The sequence below is a fragment of the Haemaphysalis longicornis genome, unplaced genomic scaffold (assembly GCF_048455015.1).
Source record: "Haemaphysalis longicornis isolate Haplotype H1 unplaced genomic scaffold, Haemaphysalis longicornis Haplotype H1 scaffold_10, whole genome shotgun sequence".
In the NCBI taxonomy this organism is placed as follows: Eukaryota; Metazoa; Arthropoda; class Arachnida; order Ixodida; family Ixodidae; genus Haemaphysalis; species Haemaphysalis longicornis.
Genome location: NW_027526204.1, coordinates 32,228,805 through 32,252,381, shown reverse-complemented (window position 1 = coordinate 32,252,381; position 23,577 = coordinate 32,228,805). Strand labels below are relative to the sequence as shown.

The 23,577-nt window shown below is 47.1% G+C and overlaps 1 long non-coding RNA gene across 1 annotated transcript; it reads right to left on the bottom strand.

Moving 5' to 3' along the window:
* Positions 1–7,124: 7,124 nt before the first annotated feature.
* Positions 7,125–13,195, bottom strand: LOC144157683 (uncharacterized). The gene is made up of 3 exons (XR_013319825.1): positions 12,749–13,195; positions 11,319–11,383; positions 7,125–7,317 (listed from the first exon to the last, which is right to left on the bottom strand). It is a non-coding gene; the product is annotated as an uncharacterized LOC144157683 (long non-coding RNA).
* Positions 13,196–23,577: the final 10,382 nt, after the last annotated feature.

Sequence of the window (23,577 nt, the reverse complement as noted above, 5' to 3'; positions counted from 1 at the left end):
TAACGAGCGTTTAAGAAATCCCACGCCGACTGCTTATAGTTTTAATGTAAAATTATTTCACTACAACGTACTTCAGAATAGCGAACGTTTCAAAATAAAGATCGTTTTATTTAGTTCCGTGCCATGTTAACAACACCTCAGTACTACGAACTCATTTTCAAGGCTGGAGACTCTTAGAAGTCCGTTAAACAATCGCGGCAACCGGGGCAGTGTGCTAGTAGACGACACGGCAAAGCGCAGCGAAGAAGAGGACGTCTTGCAACTTGCTCCGCGGAATGCGGCAGCCGATGCAAGAGGGTGAAAAAAGGTGAGGAGAAGAGAAAAAATGAAGCATGGGTAGCCTTCTCCGTCCCGAAAGCCGCGGCCGCGCTATTCGCGCTCACCCCAACTTTTTCTACGTTCCGCCGCTGCTCACGTGGCTTGCTGGATCTTCACGGACATCAGCGGAGCTGACAACAGAGGACATTGCCCAGACCGTGAGCGTTCAAGATGAAGAAGTGAAGATGGCAACGAGGATGGCATGAACAACGATGCCTCTGACGGTGCCGCAGCAGCACTCGAAGACTACGACGAGCACTCGACGACTGCGGATGTGCTGGACAGCATACAAAAACTCCGCACATGTCCGGGGAAAAACCGCACGGCCACTGATTCACTCCCCAGGAATGTGTAAAAGAGTTTGAGTCCTTCGTGCTAGGAAGCTTGTGCTACTCGCGCTAGATGAAAATCGCCAACCACTTTAAATAAGCGTGCATTGTTTCATGATCACTAGTGCATCTTTTTTGTGAAAAATGACTCCAAGGATGCACTGCTGTACACGTAGGTCGTTTTAGGTATTGAAATACTATTTGTTTTCTTAAATTTTGCGATTTTCACTATAACGACCTTTCAGAATAACGAGCAATTTTCCACGGTCCCCTGAAGTTCGTTATATCGAGATTTCACTGTACCTTCAAAGTGTGACTATTATCAAAGCACATGCTGTGCTCCCCGATGACATTCTAATTGATAGGATTGCTTGAATCAGAAGTAGCGCCAATGTTCTGGAAGAAACAATGACTCAACACCTGGATGCAGATATTTTTTGCCGGCGCAGACTTTTTTCCGGCACACTAACTGGTCGGTAGTGAGAGAAAGTCTAGTGGACAGTCTCTTTCATTTTCCCACCGCAGTAGAAAGAAGCACCGACTGTGGCCATTTTCAAGAAATGCAAAATGCTGCAGATGTAGGTGATGGCACAGACCAATTTCACAGTATGTTAAAGGGGCCACGAAGACAAAGCACAACCTAGGACTAGCCTAGCTTCTGGTTACTCACTCAGCTCCATTCCAGCCGCAAGACTTTTTTTACCGAAAAAAAACATGGCAGAAATAGTGAGAAACTTTCAAAGTTCATGTTGCAGCGATGCAGTAGGGTCACGGGTGACATACATATTATGGGCAAGCCCACAAAGCATAATTACCTATCCATCTGTGCACTGCAAGTGATGCGATGAAACGGAAGTAGAGGCCTCACTACAATCATCCTTGTCAGCAGTGCCTTCCGTCGGCAGCTGCCAATTGCACAAGCAATACTGAGTGACATCATAGAGAAATCACGACAAAGTGGCAGCTTCATCAGCTTCTTCACCACTGCTTCATCCGTTTTCATTATCTCCATTATGTGTTCGTGCTTAGCCATAAAATTGGTATCATTGTTAAGGCAGCAAAGCAATCTCTTTGATGAGCCAGAACTCCCTTTGCCTTCATGGCCCCTTAAAAGCAGTTCTGAGCCTGCATTAAAAAATCACTTACCAGCACTTAGCCATTGCCGCTCTCCAAGGTCCTCATGGGCACAATGAGTGAAAAGCCCCTCATGTCCCGAGTGCACATTGGCAACACGGTTGACGAGGCTTCGCCACATGTCTACAAGCAGCTCCTTATTGCCGCCACTTAAAGAAGCGCTCCAGTACAAGTGGTTGCTGGCTGGCTGTATCCACAGCTCGATGTCACTGCATCCAGCCTGTTTCGCCTTGGCTGCCAGTTTTTTCTTTATGCCTATACGATGAGGGCAGGGCAGATGAAAGTATACCTCAGAGGAAGGTGCAAGGGAACACAAAAATGCTGCGCAGCAACGTGAAAAGGCAAGCTACTAAGGATACAGGAGAACACGACTGATTTGACCGAAACTGACCAAACTGCTTGGCACGTGGTAGCGCTGTATTTGGTTGCTTCTGTGCGACTATAAATTAATGCTACCTCACTTGCTTCCGGTCTATCGTCACATTTGATTAGCCATTTCTCAGCCAATAAAGCATCTTTTGGCGCCGAATCAACATTACAATGGCTATGGGAAGGTCTGACTTCCACTTGAACCCAACTTGCTGGTTGCCTGCAGTGTCCTTCTGTCTTTCAAAAGTTTTCTTTCTGGCCATGCTTATAGCTACTTTTTAAAAAGATGGAAGCAATAACTTTATTCAGTCCAATGGGGGAGGCCGATTTAGTCCTGTGGTGCCTTAGACAACTTGCAATAGCCAAAAAAATTGCGAGCAATAATAACGTGATTAATCATGCCCAAAGTCAAGTTGGCTGTTTTTTTCTTTGCTGGTAACGAATATTAGTCTTTCCCAATGATCAAGACCAGTATATAACAAATAAACACACTTGATTTCCGTCTTGTCAAGGACAGACTGCCTACAGCAAGGCAAAATCTTTTACACACATTTTGGTTTTACAACTTCAGCCTCTCTGAAGTCACACCAGCATGCAATAGTCTGATCCCACTGTGCCATCCAGTGCAGCTTGAGCGTAATGTAATGCTGAAGATTTTGTGGCTCAGGTGGAACATCAAAATTGTGGCCTCCTTTGGCACCATTGCCACTGCAGTAATAACGAAGCTGGCAATAGTGCCGCCTGTGGACTTTTTTTCTAGACTTGCAATCTTAGCCTTACTTTTGGCCTTTCATTGTGATACCTTTGGAAATGTGCCATCCATCGTAGTAGTGTGGAATGCCAGGCTCATGGGTCCGCATGTATTTTGCCACCTGCACATGGCGGTCCGTGGTGACTGAGGCAATTTTCATGGATTTCTCCTTCATTGCTTCCAGACACTTCACAAAACCAAACTTCTCCATCGCGGTGCTCGTCCTGACCTCGTCGTTCTTTGGGGAGAAGAAAAACAGTGTTAAAATTGAAGGCCACTCTATTTAAGAAGGTGTGACTTACCTCCCCAACCTGCACTTGCTCAAAGTGGACAATCTTGTTGAGCTGCGCCACATGGATGGAATAGGTCAGGTATTTGGCCGAGAACCCCGGTGAGTCACACCGTCCATCCCCAGCCAAATCGATGTCTCGGCCTTGCAGATCAGTGAACAGCTGTTCTTCTTGTTGGCTCCACACCTGAGCAAAAAGGCAATGGAAGAGTGAATAGCACACTGGAGCAAGCAACGACTGTGTCTGGTGTTTGCTTGCTAGAACGACGGCACACAATCTTGTAACATATTTGTTTACCATGTTTATGGCTGGTACCAGGTAGCCTCGCTGATAGTTGAAAAACGTGCGAGCTGAGATCATGCAGATCTTGATGTGCTTAAACATCTTGATGGTGGCTGTCGGACTTCCTCCTGCAAACAGGATTGCTGCAGAAATGAGTAGATTGCCGGCTGGCTTTCCGTGTACCAATGGCTGGCTTCGCCAAACGAGGCAGTGATCATTGGGACACAATGTCTGAACCTGCAGCAGAGTTCCCCTAATTGCAGAGAAACTTCGGCACGCCGCGTAGCACCTCTGGCACGTCGTGAAAAGCTTCATGAGGCAGCTTTCAAAAACAATGAACTTTTTCTCTTTCTGAGGCCTAGCTTCTTCTGTAGGGCATTCCAGTCTGAAACAGCACACGAAACGTATTCAAGGCACACTGCCTCCAGAAACACCAAATTCACCATAGATCACATTTAACGGTTATTATCACAGCACAACCGTTTCAGCATCCACCTGAACCCCTGTTCAATTGAATGCTTGCTGCCTCTTGAATTTTTTAAGCATGCACACCCCTAGTGGTTAGGCCAAGAAGCTGCTTGCCAACCAACCATCATTACCTCCTTGAATGGTTTCCTGTTTAAAGTGTTTTCTCTATGCTTCTTATACAATGATGTTCGTAAACAGGGAGAACTCTACTGCCTAGGTAGCACACTATGCACCGATTATTACCCTAAAAAGCTCTCATGGAAAGAGGGGAAGTAGTCCGGGTCTTGAAGCTCTTGCTCCTTGTCAGGGTCTTCGTCAGAGTCTTCATCAGAGTCTTTGTCAGAGTCTGAGGCATCCGATCCCACAGGTGTGGATGTGTAACGGGGACACCCGAGGCCAGGTGGGATGGGCGACGGTGACCGTGGAGTGTCCCATGTGGCCGACAAAGGTGGTGATGCACCAGTTGGATGGAATGACGGTGTTGTGAGGTCAGCAATGTCCACCTGAGTCAACCTCGAGACCTGCTCACACTGGTCGGTCTGAACATGAGTGGACTTCTTGGCACGGGCGTAGAAATCCACCTGCGTATCTGATAGCAATAAGCAGCAGTCAGAAAAACCTGCTATAACAGAGTTTACAGTCGTTTTCCCCCTGAAACACTCACTACATTCAATAGCCTTGAGTTCTCATATCATGTGATGACTTGTTAAAAAATTATTTTTTTGGGAAAACAGTTGACCGACAGCTGCACTGATGATATGTATGCTCCAAAAAGTTCTTTGGTAGTCCATTTGCTGTACAGGGTGACTAAACAGTAACACCAGCATGCATGGTACAAAAATATTCACTTTAGGAAGCTAATAGCCACCCATACATGCTGGGGAAAAAAAGGGTTCACCACAGCTTCATTTGGGCTGTGAGTGCACCGTTGCAGAGAGCTGTGGATGAACTTAGATGCCCTGGGGATTTTGAACATGCACCACAATCTCGACACATGGGCACTTTTATATTTTTTGCTTCCGCCAACTCAGAACCAAGTTTTTTGGTTGTTGATTGTTGTTACTGAGTTTATACGCACCACATCATGCAGTTATACCTGAATGCATATATGCATTACTTACATATTATCCAAATTATAAACAGTGTTTTGATGTGCACTGTGTCAACAGTGATCCAAACAGTGCACCCAACCTCAGCTTCTCAATTAAAAGTACTGCATATAAGTGTAATAAGGCGTGATTATTAGAAAACGGGAGTCCCCAAAGTACAGGGCAGTGCTTTATATTCCCTGTGACTCCAGCTAAGTAAAATAAGGCTGAGAAATCATGATAACAAACACTAACAAATACAACGAGTGGTCATTGTAAAAAAGTGGCCTTTGTAAAAATAAGCGGTCCAGAATAACCGGGATTTGAATCTGGAGCTTGCATTCAAAAGTCTGAGGCATTACCTCAACACCACGAAGGCAAACGGTGGGCGCCACACGCGCGTGCGCGCGCACATACATACACACGCGCGCGCGCGTGCACACTATACCACGAGCGGCCGTAACTGTACTATATACGGCGCACTCATGCGAGGAAAGAAGACCTACATTGTGTTTAAACGTAGCGGCCACCATCAGTCTGGCAGGAAGCTGTGACCGCTGTATTCGTCGTCTGCGTCCAACCGTCTGCAGTGCGGCAAGCAGTCCCCTGGTTGTCGACAACAACGTCCACAACGTCCGGCAAGTCGAACTCGTTCTACAACAAAGATTGCGCACAATTGGAACGGATGCCACACATCACCCACTGCACATTCACTTACCTCAACTGCCCTTCGCTTTCTCGGTGGTGCACCGTACCCAAGCTTTTGCGTCGGCACGGCGTCGTCTTTGAGACGCAAATGCTTGAGGTCCAAACCGAGGCTTCTACGCACGTCGGGATTTGTGTCGTAGTCCTCCGAGCGAAAGTGATCTGAGCATACATGGCCATACTTGGAGCCGACTTCAACAGGATTGCGATCGATCGCCTTGAGCCACAAAGACCTTCGGTGTGGGTCAGTGGGCAGTTTATGGAAGCGAACGTCACTAGACGACCCGTACTTCGTGACACACGCTCTCACCATGCACGTTGTCGGCATCGTGGGCCGTGAAGTGCCACTGAAAAGAGCGCAGGCTCGGCCGAACACTGATGATCGGGCGTGAGCATACCACAGAACAGGGAGGGAGCAGACGCAGCGAAAAAAGCGCGCGAGAGCAGCCGACAATCGCTCTGCTGCAATGGTTCCCAGACCACCCAAGGTGCGCCGTACTACAATCAAATATTTCTAAAACTGTAAGTTCCAATAAATAAATAGTAAACTATTTTTATTGACTGTAACTTATTGTTGCAATGTAAAATAAACTGCAAAACAAGTTGAAGTTTTTTAAATCAAAAATAGACCTAACATGACGTCAGTGGTTGTTTACGCTCTCAGCCGAACGTCGCGCATGGTCGGTAGAGATGCGCCAAAAAATGCAAATTTCAAACCGTTACTGTAAATTGTAGAAACAACGTTCTGCTGAAATACTTCGGATTTATTATCTTTGAGGAATGTAGAGAGCATAGAAAATAAGTAACGCCGACTTTATTTTCTTTTCACGACCCCTTTAAGAAATGCGGCATCTCGAACGCCCTTGGTGGCACTGAGGACCACTTTCTGTGGGAAGACATTTCCGACAAGGCGACTTCAGGAGACAGCGGCAGCGAACCTGACGATGACTGAACGGTAAGTGCAGTGCAAATAAATGTTTTCTGTGCTCTTTACTTCGCATTATATGCGGATAAAAACTTTTTTTCTGATTTTGCTGTCCCCGAATAACACCTCGTATTATACCCAGTTCCGTATTATACGCGGGTTTTTATATACAAAATTTGCCGAATGAAACTACAGGCATTATTTTTCACAACCCTAAAATCACTCTTTATATTTGGATATTATCACATATGCCTTCAAAATTTGAAATTTTAAGTAAACTCATGACTTCAATACCTGAATTTTCCAACAAATACGATAGAATATTAACATGACTATATGCAAAACTATAGACCTGGAAAAAGAACAGCATTTCTTTCCACTCTCTTTTGTTTTAAACACTTTGAGCCATATATGTATAGTATAGAAACATTCAATACCACTCACTCATAATAGCTCCCACTTTTTCGGGTGTTGCCTGTAACTTGGCAACACTTTCGCTGATTCGCCGACAAGGCTGCCCCGTCAGGCACCGCAACTTCATTTCGTTGGCAGTCCAGAGATGCCACGCCAAATTTCGTGTCACTTTTAAGTTGTCCTTATCTTTCGTAAAATACGATAACTTCGCCTCCGGAATCTCTATTCCACCACCTAAATGCACCTACAGGGAAGAAAATAAGCAGAAAAACAAAAAATGAACTCACTGCAGGGCTGTAAAAACTGCAAATTGCTACTCAATGAAAGAGTGCCACTCACAAAATGGCCAGGGGTGATGTGCTCATACAGATATGAAAATTAAATTACTAAGGCTTGACGTTGGGCTAGTTGGGTACACATTATTCACACTAAAAACGGCGCAGGGACGAGGACGGTAGAAGTGACAAACTAGGGGGCTGTGACAAACTTAAGTGACAAACTTAACAGCGCCCTAGTTTGTCACTTCTTCCGTTCTCGTCCTAGTTTGTCACTTCTTCCGTCCTCGTCCCTGCGCTGTTTTTAGTGTGAATAATGAAAATTAAACGTAAGTTGAAATGCATTTAGTTGAGTAAGAGGCTGGTGTTAACCATTTCTTTTCACAGAAAAACCCAATTGCCACATCTCAATTTTGTATGGTTGGGTGAAAATTAGTGCTGTTTGTTATTTTATGTAAAAAAGGTTTGTTTGTGGCAGTGCAAGGCTCATACCATTGCCGTGCTGAATTTTTATTGTGTTTCTGTATACAAGGCTTGTCTACTGAAAACACATTACAGGGAATAGTTTAAAAAGAGAAATGAAGTGCCAGCATATTTTTTTCTGTTCTGCAAACAAAATGATGAACTAAACACTGTGTCTCTGATTTTAAGTTGAGTTTGTTTAGGTGATGGCAAAAAAAAATGCTGAAATGGGAAAAGACAGGTTGCAGTTTGGCTTGCTTGCACATGTTTTCTTTCGCTGCAGTACTGCTCGTTGTGAGGGTTGTTGCAGATCCCGTGATGTACGTTATAAGTGGTGTACAAGCACTGTGTAAGGCACATAAAATAGTGGAGTAAAGTAAAAATCTGCCTGTTGGTTGATGTTCAGGAAAAAGCTAGTGAAAACATGCTAACACAAGAGGAGAGGCAAGACAAGGACCGTCAGGGGACTTGCAACAAAATGTTATTGAAAGAACTCTCATAAATACTTATTCACCAAAACAACGCAGGCCAAATGACCACGCAAAACGACGCACCTCATAAAAAACCCGAGATCGCCACAGAACTCGCTATCTCCTTATCAGTTACGGCCACCAAAGGCTCAATGGTGCATTTCTGTCGCGAAATTCATGTCCCTCCTTGACTGTTTTTTTTTCCGCTCGCCATTTTTGGGCCGAGAGGAGCCGTACAGCATAGAAACGAGTGTTTTCGCCTCCATTGCCGCACCCGGGTCGGCTGGCCATGAGTTTCGGGGAGAGAGGTAGGCGAGAGTGCCGCGGCTAACGGAAGCCTACACCCCGCGGATTACCGGAAAACGCGCGGCCCGAGGGACTGTGTGCATGGTGCAGCGCGGGGTTTGCGGGTAGAATGTAGTGAGAACAGGCGGAGGCCGGACGGATGGCCGGGACGCGGCGTCGGCCTTGAGGCCTGTGCTGGGGAGGCCGAGTGACGACGGCGGTGAGCTCCGGGCCCCTAAAGATCGCCTCAAGGAGGTGACAGTGCGCGGCCGAAGTTTGCCCAAATTGCTTCAGTGATGAGCGGCGCCCCACTACAGACGGCCGACAGCCTCCGTCACCCCGGCGAAACCATCAGCCGGACCACTGCTAAAATGTTCTCCCCTTCTCCACCCTTCTTCGGACTCTTTCTACTCGTCTTCTCTGTTGTATTTCTCTAAGTGGACTGCACGGGCTTCTTATCCGCCTCCTTCAGTGCACCATGCTGTATGTGTTCCTCACGGGCCTTTGTTAGCAGTTTGGGTAAGCCTCCAACCCCGCCTATTGTACACTTTATTATCCCCTTCATCTACTGTCGCCTCCTTCTTGGGCTCGTGGCGAGTACCGTTTCATACATTGTCATCAATGTGCTCTGTGTTGGTTTCTTGGCAGCTCTGACCCCGACGGGGTGTCAACTGCAGTGTGTTGTTTTTCACCCTCTGTGTAGACCTGTTCTGGATTTCCTGTGTACGTGGCGAAAGTAAATGTGCCGTATTTTGAAAATGTTATCCCGTGCCCTGTCGCGCACCTCACGCCAGCGGCCAATCAGGCGTGGACCTATCGCCGGTTAGAAGGTCCGAACCACATCCTCTATTCGTATCCAGGGGGGAGTTGTTTGTCGCTCCTCCCGTCCGAGACATCGGCTCCTAAACTACCTCGCAATTCTGTGACAATTTCTCTCCTCCTTCCTTGATCAAAAAGGCCTCTACCAGTTCTCGCTCCTTCTTCGCAGCACCCCGCCTTACAATGGACACATTTTTCAAATCTGGAGTGCACTTGCAATCGCGCACGTGCTGCACCAAGTGACGTCCTGTGCCATTAATCAGGCTCCTAGAGTGCTCGCACACGCGGTCGTTAAGACACTGGCTTTACAAATTTCGAGTCGGCCGAGTCGAAAGGCAAAATGCCTTTCTTAGAGCGCTGTTCATGCATGAAGCAAAGGTGCTGTTCATCGCCAAAAGGGAACCTTAACTCTAGAAACCGTGTAAATGTGTTTCCACAATGCTCTGAAAAAGTGCTGTGTCAACTTTGTACAGCAGAGCTTCGGCCAACCGGTGGAGCCCCTGATAGCTGCCGTGTTTCCCACCCAGCTTTTGCAAGCAGTGGCAGTAATGCTGCGGAGAAAGTTAAAGTAAACCCTCAGAACCCCTAGAGCGTCTGAATCTCGTGAGAATGTGGGAAAGACAACAGTAGCAATGCCTTACTACCATCCTTTGTAACACAAATGGAAAAGAGTACCACTAAGGCATCACGTACGTTTGGTATTTTTTGCCCCCAGAAAGCTTGCAGGCTTGTGTGCTTCCATTGACAAGGAGAGAAGGAGGGTGCCTGACATGCAGCACTGCACCGAATTCGCTGAATACGCAGAAGGGGTGGTATATTTCATCCCCTTGTCATGCAAAAAGGAATACATCGGCCAAACAGGCCAGTGTCTTAACGACCGCATGTGCGAGCACTCTAGGAGCCTGATTAATGGCACAGGAAGTCACTTGGTGCAGCACGTGCGCGATTTTAAGTGCAGTCGAGATTTGAAAAATGTGTTCATTGTAAGGCGGGGTGCTTCGAAGAAGGAGCGACAACTGGTAGAGGCATTCTTGATCAAGAAAGGAGGAGAGAAATGCACCACTGAGCCTTCGGTGGCATTAACTGATAAGGAGATAGCGAGTTCTGTGGCAATCTTGGGTTTTGTGATGGGGTGCGTTGTTTTGCGTGGTCATTTGGCCTGCGTTGTTTTGGTGAATAAGTATCTATGGGAGTTCTTTCAATAACATTTTTTTGCAAGTCCCCTGACTGTTCTTGTCTTGCCTCTCCTCTTGTGTTAGCGTGTTTCAACTGGTTTTTCCCTGGGCATAAAATAGTGTTGTCTTTTTATTTGTGAACATGGGTAGCTGTGGACACCCAGAACAAAACTTTTCTTTATCTTACTTTCAAAAAGCATAGTTGCTGGCCGAAAAATTTGCTACTGTTAACTAGAATGCCCACGTAATGGACATACCACAAGACCGAATTTGCTTCGGCAATAAACTTTACACCAACCTCTTGATCCTTTTTTCAATCACTATTACCATCCCACCCTGGTTTATCCAGCGTGCCCATACTTCTAACTTATTAGGAGTCAAACATGCGAAAACATAAATAATTTTCGCCCAATAAAGAGCTTCCTCTATTGTATATCATTTTGGCATTTTTAACACCTAGATATTGTAAACAAGCCTTCTGTAGGAGCTACCTGGAAGAAAACTGCATTTCCAAAACAGAAAAAAAAGCTTTGGAGACGCAGCTGTGGTTATTTCTTTTCATTTAGTGTTAATATGTCTTTCATTTCTGTCATGGTTATCTTCCACTGATACAAATAGAAGCACGTAGCATGCAGTAAAAACCGTAGGTGAATAAGTGCCATGTAAAGTTCACCACCCATACTTTAAATGATTGCATTTCTTGCAATCATTTGTATCCTAGGGATACTTAATGTTTTTGTAATGTGGTTCTTTACTTACATTGCCATCGTTGACGGCAAACAGCGGTAGCGTGTTTGAAGCTTCAGTTTTCTTGAAGCTCAAGCCTGTAACAAGAACATACGTTAATATGGAGAACAAATTACATGCACGTTGCTGACCGCTAAAAGATTTTGTTATATGCCAATGAAACTCCCAAAGGTGATTATAGGAAAGGCTTAAAATTCGAGGCACACCACTACATTGATGTCTTTTGATGTGAACAATTTATTTTTCTGAGAATTATTATAAAACACACAAGATTTCACGGTTAAGAACCTCAACTGTGGTGAGCAGTTCTGTCATGGGTCATTTGGGGGAACATTACACCCCGTTTAAAGCCACATTTGAAATTGTCATCACAGCATTCTCTAGTGCTTTTGTGCTTGTGACTATGACGTTCTAATGTTGCGCTTTCAGAGCAATGCAAACTCCCCGTGTGTTGCTCCAATTGGTGCCATCTCTGGTAACAGACATCTAGAAAAAATAAGCTTCTAACAGGTAGGGCGTCAATGAGCACCTGCAGTTAAAAACATCATCTGGCTGATCATGCCGAGTACAAATATGGGCACATAGTGGTGATTTTAAATGACTTATTGCGGCCAAACTACAGCAGGACCCCGATTATACAACCTTTTTGGGACCCTATAAAAAGTGTCGTAAAATGTGGGCGCCGTAAAACCTGAACCACAACAGTTACGCGTATAACTTTGGGTGACAGATTTGCAACAAACCTTAATATAAAAAATTGGTAAATGCGCAAAGAATAATGCAGTGCAGGTGCTAATCACGCCTTATAAAAATAACTTTGTACTGCAGTCCACTGCTGCGATTCCCGCTAGCCAATGCGAATCATGACGCACATGACATGATCAGCACAAACACATGTAGAAGCCTCGGCCTGTCAGCGTAACCTTGTTTGCGATTCACTGCTGAGCGGGAGATATGAACATCGGCATACTGCCCTTGTGACCGTTCTGCAATTCTGCAGAGGAGCGGGTGGCTGCTGGAGAGAAGAGAAACAAAAAATGAGACGGAGAAGAAAGCTATGCAAAAGAGAACCGATTGTGCGGGCTCAAGAACCATGGAACAGGCCTGCGTCACTTTGATTTTGTCTGTCGGTCAGTCGCGCACTTTGCAACGGTCATTAAAAAGCGCAGGTCAGGCATAAAATTACGTCGGATAACCAATGTTAGTTTTGTGGCTGCTGTAGTCCTCGCCTATTTTAGCTGGCTTAATTGCATTTAGAAAAATGCCTCTTTCCTTTTTTTTTCATTTTCTGGCCTTCAGAATTTTAGTGTTCGGCGAAGAATCGTGGCTGGCCACGATTCGAGCAAGCACGGAGTCACACCTAAAACAGCTCCTCTTAACCACTTCATGGTTCTTTCCCTACTGCTCGTACAGAGTGAGGTAAAAAAAATTGACGTGCTCACTTGTGCCAGCGAGCACTTCCCCCGAAACATTTGATGGGCCAGCTGCAGCTGCTGCCGCGCTGACCTCCCCAGGAAGGCATGTGGCGACAGCTGCAAGGGGAGCATCACCTAAAAGCACCAATAATTTACCCAAACAAGAAAAGTGCGGCAGTAATCTGAACTGAGAACTCGTAACACTTATTTCCTGCCTTAGCCAAACCTTAAAATAGAGTTCATTATCACATTCTGCTTGTCGTTCATTCGTTAACTTGTGCCCTTTTGATATATGTTCATCTGCTTTTGTTCGCGCTTCTCAAGCGCGGTCTCATTTTTTGCAATTCGAGTTCCGAAGACTAGCCACTAATACCACCACAAGCCTGCTTAGTAAAAGCTTTACGCAAGCACACATGTGATGCTTCAATAACTCGTACGCTGGTAGAAAATATAAGTCCAATTAAAGGTCGGAGAACAGTCATAGAACCTAATATAGGAAAATCGTGGCTGGCCAAGATTCAAGCAAACACGGAGTCGCACCTAAAACAGGTCCTCTTAAGCAGTTCATGGTTCTTTCCCTACTGCTTGTACAGAGTGAGGTTGTGGCAACACGAGGAAATAAAAACGTCGGGCCACAGAACAACACATATAATAAGAACACGTCAGCAGCTGACGAGCGAGTGGCAGGTACGCCTGGCCGAACGCTCAGAGTTCCAGGGAGCACTGGCCGCTCGCGCCACGAGGCTTGCGCAGTGAGCCTCAGAGTGGTGCTTCGTCGTCTTCGCTGCGTTGATGCAGCTACAGGAGGCCCCCCCTCTAGTGGCGGAGCCGTGGGTAAGCCGTAAGGATACTTTTGGAGGTCGTCGTTTTGGTTGTGTTGTCTGTTGCGGCTGGGGTGGCTGGGGAGGGTGATGATCCACACTTAGTAGTGTGGATTCGTCCGGTTGTGTAGAGAGCGGCTCTTCAATGAACGCTGGTTTGAGGCGATCAACAGAAATAGTGTCCTGTCTGCCATCCAAATCCACGGTGAAATGCTATCAGCACGGTGGATGATGCGGTAGGGTCCGTCATACGGGCGCTGAAGTGGTTTTCGCACGGCGTCACGGCGGACAAAAACGTAGGGGGACGTTGTCAGCTCGCTGGGAACACGGGCATCCGCACGCTGTTGACAGCGTGGTGTGGGCGCACGAAGTGAGCGAAACGACCCTCGTAGTTTGGTCACCTAGTCGGTGGGATCAGGGCACGGTGATGATTCGGAATCACTGAAAAACTCTGCCGGCAGCCGGAGTGACGCACCAAAGACCATCTCTGCGGGCGTGCAGTGTAGATCCTGCTTCAAAGTAGCCCGAAGACTCAGCAGAACCAACGGAACGGAGGTGGACCAATGGGTAGCATCCGGCTGTGCCCTGAGTGCAGTCTTGAGGGAGCGGTGAAAACGCTCAACAAGCCCGTTAGCAATAGGGTGGTACGCTGTGGTCCTAATGCGGGAAGTGCCAAGAAGGGTCAGAAGGTTCTTGAAGAGTGCCGACTCGAACTGGCGACCTCGGTCGGTGGTGATAGTTGATGGGACACCATAGCGGGAAACCCAGCCGGCAACGAAGGCGTTGGCGATGGTTTCCCTACGGATGTCGGGAAGAGGGAACGCCTCGGGCCAACGCGTGAACCGATCCACGCAAGTTAGTAGGTACGTGTTGCCTTTTGAAGGAGGCCAGGGACCCAAATGTCTACGTGCACCTTGTGGAAACGCTCAGTTGGTGTCGTAAACAAGCCGAGACGGGCCTTGGTGTGCCGGTGAACCTTTGACTGCTGGCATACGAGACAGCAGCGCGTCCACTCGCGTACGTCATTGTTGATGCCCGGCCAAACGAAACGCTGCGTCAGCAGATGTTGCGTGGCTCGTATTCCAGGGTGCGATAGTCTATAGAAGGCATCGAAAACAATGCGTCGGAAATTCACCGGGACGAGTGGACGCGGGGTGTGCGTGAAAACATCGCAAAGCACCGGGACAGCACATGATGGGATGGGTACTTCAGAAAGGTGCAGCGCGCCGGGGTTTTTTCGAAGGGCTATTATTTCGGCGTCATCTTGTTGCGCTGATGCGAGTGCGGTGAAGTCGATGGCAGCCGAGTTGTGGGAACTGGAGATTGCGGCGACACGTGAGAGTGCATCCGCGGCAGCGTTGTCCTGCCCTTGCACGTGCCGTATGTCCGTTGTGAATTCCGCAACAAAAGACAGATGGCGGGTTTCACGCGGTGAAAATTTGGTGGAATCCGACCGGATGGCGAAGGTCAGAGGTTTGTGGTCCGTCTAGATATGGAACTCTCGACCCTCCAAGAAGTACCTGAAGTGGCGTACAGCCATGTACATTGCAAGTTCTCTTCCGAAAGTGCTGTAGCGTGACTCGGCGGGTGACAACTTGCGGGAAAAGAAAGCAAGGGGTTGCCAGGCATTGTCCACAAACTGTTGCATGACAGCTCCGACTGCCGCGTCAGATGCATCGGTCATTAGGCAAAGCGGAACTCCCGGTCTCGGATGAACGAGAAGGGTTGCCTGGGACAGCTTGGTCTTGACATTCTTGAAACCGGCTAGTGCTTCTGGAGGCCAAGTGAGTGGAGATGCTTTTGGTTTCTTTCCCGTGAGCATGTCTGTCAGTGGGAGGAGGAGAGCGGCGCAGTTCGGGATGAAACGGCGGTAAAAATTTGGGCGGCCAAGAAACTCGCGGAGTTTGCGTATGGAAGATGGCTTCGGAAAGTCTTGGATGGCCTGTACTTTTGAAGGCAAGGGGCGAATGCCATTCTTGTCTACACGGTGGCCGATCAAGTCAAGCTCGTGAGCACCGAACTCGCACTTGCCTCTATTGACGATAAGGCCGTATTCGGCAAGGCGAGTGAAGAGTTGGCGGAGGTGCTGGATGTGTTGTTCTGCGTCGCTACTGAACACAAGCAAGGCATCGATGCAAGCGAAGCAGAAAGGTAATCCTCGGGTCACGGTGTCAATGAAGCGTTGGAAAAAATTGTGCAGCGTTGCGAAGGCCGAAAGGCATGCGCACGTACTCAAAAAGTCCGAACGGCCTGATGATTGCCGTCTTCGGAATATCTGCCGGCTCCACAGGAATCTGATGGTAGGCCTTAACAAGGTCGATCTTAGAGAAAATCGTCGCCCCATGCAGTGGTGCTGAGAAGTCTACAATGTGCGGAAGGGGGTAGCGATCAGGAACAGTGGCGTTGTTGAGCAACCGGTAGTCTCCGCACGGACGCTAGTCTCCAGGTGACAGCTTTGGAACCATGTGCAGCGGGGATGCGGAAGGGCTCGACGACGGTCGAACTATTCCGAGCTCAAGCATGTGTTCGAACTCGTCACGTGCGATCTTGTAGCGATCAGGCGGTAAGCGTCGAGCTCGAGCGTGAATAGGTGGGCCCGTAGTGACAATGTGATGAGTGATGTCATGTCGGACGGGGAGGAGGAAGTAGGCAGGTCGCAGAAGGGATGGGAATTCCTCAAGAAGCTTGTCATAGACCGACTTCGACGAGGTGCTTGCGACCGCCAAGAGCGGTTCTTTCGATTTCATACCAAGCACAGAGAGGTGCGTTGTAGCATCAATGAGGCGCTTGCGGTGCATGTCAACTAACAAGTTGTAGTGACGCAAGAAGTCTGCGCCAAGAATGGGGTAGGCCTCATCAGCGATAAGAAGAATCCATCGAAATGTTCTCCGGAGGCCAATGTTGAGTGACAGCAATTGTTCTCCGTAGGTTGCAATGGGAGTCATGTTGGCGGCTTGTAAGCTGCTTGTGGTTTGCCTGTGCTTGCGAAACACGGCTGAGGACGGTATTACGCTGACCTCATCGCCTGTGTCGACAAGGAAACCCAGTCCAGTGGTGTTGTCCGTCACAAAAAACAAGCGGCTTACTTTGTAACCGACACCACTCGCCGCTTCTAGTGGTGCGCCGGAGAGTTTCCCTGAAAAGTGCAGGGGGTTGTACACTTCCACGTTGCTTTTCCAAAGTTGCGATGATACCAGCATACGCCTTGCCTTGAAGGCGACGGCGAACGGCGGCCTGAGAAGGAACGGCCGCGCGGGGGAGAGCGTTGGCGCTGAGCTGAGAGAGTGGCGATATGATCTGATAGCTTGGTGATCTCCCCACGGAATTCCTCACGCAGGCTCTGCAGCGCAGGTGGAGGCGCGTTGTGGGTGCTGCTTTAGTTGGCCCGGAACGTTCCGTGAGTGATAAGTTGAACACGGGACGTTCGACAGTAGTGGAAACGTCTATAACGGAGTCGGCACGTTGGGCCAGCTCAGAAATGGATAAACCTTCCGCGGTAGCCAGCACCATGCGGACGGAGGTGGGCAGGCGTTGAAGAAAAAGCTCTCGAAGCAAAGCTTGATCGAACGTGGCTTCCTTTTCTCCAAGGAGCTGTTGAAGGCGACGCAGTAGCTGTGAGGGTTTGCGATCACCGAGTTCTTCAGGTTGTAGAAGCTGCAACTGTCGCTGTTCCGACATTGTCGTTCGCTTGATGAGTTCACTCGTCAGGGTGTCAAACGGGGCGGTCGCCGGCGGTAAAACTATCAGGTCGCGAAGCTTGGTTGCGACCTCAGGAGGCAGCGCAGACACGAGGTGATTGAATTTCTGGCTCTGCGACGTGATGCGAGCAATGGCGAACCAGCTGTTTACCTGGGCGAGCCGGAGCTGTGGGTCCTCAGGCCAGTACTGGGGAAGCTTCAGTGAAAGTGCAGCCACGTCACCCTGAGCGGCGGAGGATGTTCGATGGCTGTCATCTGCAGCGGTGGCTCCAAGCTGGGCATCCAAAGCGGTTTGATTGTCGGCTGCCATGTCCGATGTCCGTGGTCCGATGTCCGTGGCAACACGAGGAAATAAAAACGTCGGGCCACAGAACAACACATATATTAAGAACACGTCAGCAGCTGACGGGCCAGCAGCAGGTGTGCCTGGCGGAACGCTCAGAGTTCCAGGGAGCACTGACCGCTCGCGCCACGAGGCTCGCGCAGTGAGCCTCGGAGTGGTGCTTCGTCGTCTTCGCTGCGTTGATGCTGCTACAAGGTAAAAAAAATTGATGTGCTCACTTGTTCCAGCGGGCAGTTCCCACAAAACATTTGATGGGACAGCTGCAGCTGCTGCCGGGCTGACCTCCCCAGGAAGGCATCTGCCGACCGCTGCAAGGGGAGCATCACCTAAAAAGCAGCAATAATTTACCCAAACAAGAAAATAGTGGTAGTTATGCACACAAGCTGGCAATTTTACATGACTTAGAATATACATAGAGCATTAGGTACTTTAAAAGGACACCGAAGTTATTTGTAAACATTGCGGGATTACTAGAGCACATTGTAGTCTGCAGACCGTAGGCCATGTCTCGGCGACCCTTGGCGCATTTACGCGACTTTAGTAGAAAAATCATTTCGAAAGTGCTGTCCTCCTTTCTCCATCTGCCTTGCCGAGATCCTCCTGACGTTTCGTATGATGCTCTCTCGAGGTGGCTTGTCTTGACTGCACTACTGCGCGATTCACTACCCCTCCAACAGTCATCTGGCCGACTGCTGGCCGACAAGAAACTGCAGCCGTGGCTTTTGATTAATAAAGTTGTTTGTGCCAAGCCCGTAGTTGCTTGTTGAAGAATTGATAGTGTTGCAGTTGATCCGGTGTAATCACTCTGACCTTTGCAACATGATCTATTTCGTCTTACTGCATTAGTTTTGGCAACAATTTTGCTTCTAGGCTTTTTTGTAATGGCAGCTTCTGACAAAAACAATGCAGCTAACTATTTCCGATTGCACTGAAGGCCACTGAGGTCGGCGCCATGCAATTCTCCCTCCGTGCACTTAGAGATGACTGCAAAATGGCGAATGAGCCACGATAATTATAAAGTGCTAAAAAATACTCACATAGCTCCTGTGGCTCCTCTGCCCATATTTCTCAGCAATCAGCTGGTGCACTGATAGAACCACCTGCAAAGTCACAAGTAGTTATTAACCTGCAAAAATGCAAAGGCTTTCATTTGGGTTTTCAAGTTAAGAAGAGTGACAAAAAGGCTACAGCAAGACATTACGCAGTACCAGAACACTTAACATAATGGTTAGGATATGATGAGAGCCTACGTAGATACTTGTGAACTGTGCCAAGAATATGCACTTCATGAACAATAAAAACTTAAGCACCTTCTGAGAAACCCTGCGCCAGAATTTCATACGTTCCAGGCTGGACATCTGTGCAGAATTTCAACAATAGAGTTATGAACACACTCTCACTTTCGCTTGAAATAGAAAAGATAAATTGAGGAAACTGAGTAGCATACCTGTTGCAATATTTTTTACGACGTAGTTCTCAGTGCAGGCGCTGTCCCGAGCTATTTCTGCAAACAACATTATAAGCTTCAACATTTTGCAGATCAACAAAAATGGGTCACAATATACACCTTCTCAAAGAGATGAGCATGTGAGCGTGTTCATTCTGTCCCAATAATTACACCCAGATAAACAGCTACATGCCGTTTAAAGAAACTGACCACATTGCCTTCAGCACACAAGAAATCTTTAGGCAGCCCACACAAAATAAGCTACATGTTGCAGGCCCTGGCATCCCGGACTAGGGACGCCAACCTCCAAGGATGATAATCATCCCCTCTCCCTCCCTCATCTATCTGTGAGAAATGAACGTTTATACTGCTACTACTAAACGAAAATTCGGTCACCAAATATTAAAAAGAACAGAAAAAGACAGTCACAATTAGTGAAGTGTGCAAAAAAAGCAGGTTGGCAGCACTGAGTTGCAATAAGTGAGAGAAATAATTACGCGAGCAAGGGCCACTGTCCGACCAAAGCCAGCAACTTAATGCCTCGAGAATCAAGAATTTTTAAGTGAAGAGCACTTTATGGGCTCGCCTTGTCGTCGTAACCCGCTAATGGTCGATGCGACTGCCAGAATGCAGTGAGATACGGAACCCAAGTAGAGCCTGGTGTACCATTCTCAGGGGGCATGCTGAGGCTTCAAAAACCACGTGGTTTAAATAGTCACAACCATTCGAACATTGTGAATTGCTGGCGTTTGTCATTCATCTCCCCATTGTTTAACGCAAAGAGAACTACAGGTACACTTCAGGCAAAATCTGTGTATATAACCAGCAGCCCCGCGTTCATTTATTTAGGAATACTTGATAAGTTCTTTTTTACGATAGTAAGCGAAAAAAGCAGCCGCGCCAAAAAAAAATTGTGTTCGAAGTGATGCAAAACAGCTCCAGCATATGAAATTAAAGCAAGCACAAAGAGGACAGAACTCCCACTGGCGCAGTTTGTCAGGGGGCGCACGAACACTGCAAAGGCGGGAAGTTTGAAATGCATTGGGTGGCAGCAGTGAGCAGATAATGGTGCTGCAGCCCACTATGGTGAATCAACGCTCTGCACTTCCGACAGCTTTCATATTGAGTGGAACGGCTTTAATTTTTCACCTTCTACAGGGCAGCGTTTCCTTTACACTACTGGTATTGAGCCCGATATGTGTCAATACAGATACCAGGGCTAAAGACCGCACATTAGTTGTACGTCGCTACAGTGGCCTGGTGACACCACAGTGTGTAGCACACCTCTCAAGCACACCTGGCTCAGCAGTGTAATCTCTCGACCAGCCATATGGGATTTCTCGGGGCACCACCTAATGGTGCTGGATGTTGCAAATATAAAAGCTATAACACAAAACTTTATGATAACTGTACCCTTCACTGTAACCCAAATGCGAGGCTAATAATGTAACAATAATCCACGAGCACAAAAATATTTTCACAATATTTCACATCACCTATTTTTTGCACCAAGCAGTCGCAGAGCCGCTGGGACCTGTTACGCTCTTCAGCTAGCTATTGCCCCAGCAGCTCATTTTCTGTTTTTGATTTTTTGATGGACGCCTAGAGAAGTTCAATTATTTTTTCTTGCTCCTTAGCTTTTAGGTGGCTCGCTTGCAGCTCAGCCTTGAGGCGTTGAATCTCCTCAGTTTCACTGCATGTGCCACTACTCACGGCGCCATCTGTTTGCTGACCAGGCTGTAAAGGTGTACCACAAACAGAAAGCTCTAATTGGTTATATTCAGGATGTAAACTTTGTGTGCCGCTCGGATTCAGGGTTTAAAAAAAACTGTTTCTTTGATAAACTTAAATTTATTGCTTTACAATCATGTTGAAATCAGAATTCATGATCACTACTCGATTTTTATTATGCAAGCAAACTTTGCTTCAAGAGTGCATTTACTATGGGCACAGATCTTGGCATACTCTTCATTCAGGGTTTACCTGTTGTACGATAACGGGCAAATGCACCAAATCATTCACCATATTTACTTGATTGTAACTTTCTTCTATAAGGCAGGATACAAAAGTAAGGAGTTGGCCAAGTTTCGATAATCAATGTTAAAATGCGCCACTTAGGCAAAGGCACAATGTTGTGCACGGTTAGGGCCACCTGGAGGCTTCGTTAGAGAGAGTGCTGTAGCTACTACTATCCATCCATGGCCATAATCACTTTGATCATGCTTGCTCAGTGTTTGATATCAACTTGGAAGTACAATTTTTTTTGCTGTTACGATGTCTGTGGTGGTCTTAAAACAACCCAACTCTAAATATAATGTCACCCTGGCAAGCTAAAACTCGTCCCTCCCTAACTAACTCCAATCCGTAATCTCGCAGCTCCTACAGACAAACTCATATTCAAGCCTGATTGCCTACACCTACTGTTACCCAGGGCGTTACTCCACGGAGTGCTAGAGGTGCCAGAAACGAGCTGACCTAGCACATGGCAATGTATGCAAGCAGCCACACTAGGTTGCAATGGTAATAACAGTGAGCAGTGGGGGACAATATACTGCACAGCCCCAACCCGAAGGATCAACTCTGGGCCGTTCAACTGGCCGAAAACACTGGCAACGCCCAGGGACTTCTAGCTAACGCCTACGAACTAGAGTTGGCGTCTGAATAAAATTTTGTTTCCTCTTTTCTTGTTCTGGCTTTCCCCATTGCACTGGTTGGCTTTAAATAGGGCCGGCCTTGAATCGAGAACTACCACAAGTGCCACCACTACCAACCCGCAGCCATACTTCTCACTCTGAAAACACCAAGCAAGGCCATCCAACACCCCCCCTCTTCCTCTCCCCATATTAGAATATATTCCCCAAAAAGCTTCTTAATGTTCTTTTGAACCTGAAATAGCTTGTGTTCAAATATGCTATTATTCTACTAAAATAGCAAACAGCCTTTATCGAAGGCCTCTATACTTTGAGGGGAAACAGGGGTGGGTAGGAACAAGGAGGGAATCCTTTCATGGTAAAAAGACTTGGAAGCTGAGGGCTTGATGCCACAGTCGTATGTTTTATCAGGCGGCTGAAGCATTTTACTGTACATGGTTTCAAGTAAGACACAAATGCTCACAAGCACTTTTGTGTTAGATTGCAGAGCAACTAACTGCGTGCAAGCACTGCAGAATTGTAGTTAGTTTGGCAAAATCATTGTACAGAATAACAAAAAAGTGCCCACAAAGCCTTCTCTCAAAAATACCGGACCTCGCAATTTACCTTTGCTTTGACAGGCTGTCGTGTTGACAGGCCCCCACTTTGAATGTTCTCACTGGCCACTGCAAGCTTGCCCATCCCTCTCCTTCTGTTATACATGAATGACCCCCAAACTTTAGGTGGGCACTTGCTTGGTGCTTTACAGTATAATGACCCCAAATGCATGGGTATGTACAACACACTATCATGCTTTTTCACAACCTGGTATTGCTCACCTGTGCACAATTTGCTGGCATGAACTATATTTGGCCGTGTTGACTCATAATGCATGCAGGACACTTCAAAGAAATTGCAATACCCTTGTTCACAATAAGTTCTTCTTATATGACGATTATGCATTGTTTACCACTTTACTGTTGACACCTTTGTAGGCCTTAATGATGCTGGTCAGCTCATTTCGATCCGCCTCCCTCTTCCTTTTTTGTTTTTCTTTTTCGGACAGAACTTGGGGACCCTGCAAACCAAGACGTAGACAAAACCATTAAAAATATGTAATGAACAGAGATAGATTCTTTTGACCGTTTCCTTTTTATCAGATATCGTTCATTATTTCACGGTGATGGTAAAAAGTTGGCCGCTTTTCACCAGTGAATGCTTGTGTTTAGCGTGCACACTTTGCTAGTCAAGCTCAAAGTTTTGCTATAGGGCTTACTTTTTATTCAAAGATACTTTGAATGCCCTATCAGTCCTTAGAAACGCACTGCTACAGCATTGCCTTGGAGCTAATTAGCTCCGATGCGAGCTGTCACAGCATCCACATTATCAAGCGACCATAAAGACAAAAATAAAGTGTGGTTTATAAAAAGACCACTTTGTTTTGATAACAATAATACCAATCTCATTGAAAACATAAAAAAAAATATTTGAGATATTATGGAACACAGATGAATCAGTGGCAACTCCCCAGCAGCCAATGTTCTACGACATCAAAAAAATCCTGGTTGCACGATAGGTGGCCAGTGGCCACCGACCAAAGCGGCTCCCAAGAAACATGACTGGGCGATTCTAACAGGGCCATTGTATTTGATTGTATTTCTTAAAGGCTAGCGTGCAGTTAACACGCTGATGGCTATATTTTTGGTGCTGGCCTCCACTGCATCACTCCTGCCTATATTACGTAAGAGAAGCATTAAATTTAGAAGTTTTAGCAGCAGAGCTGTTTAAGTTTTTAGTTCCGCTGTCGAGCATTACCAGACAACTCAGCCCAGCCGAGCGCGCATGAGGGTGCGCCTCGCGAGGAACGCCTGATGTCGGCCGGCCGAACCTTGAAGAACACTATTCCTGGAGTTCCCG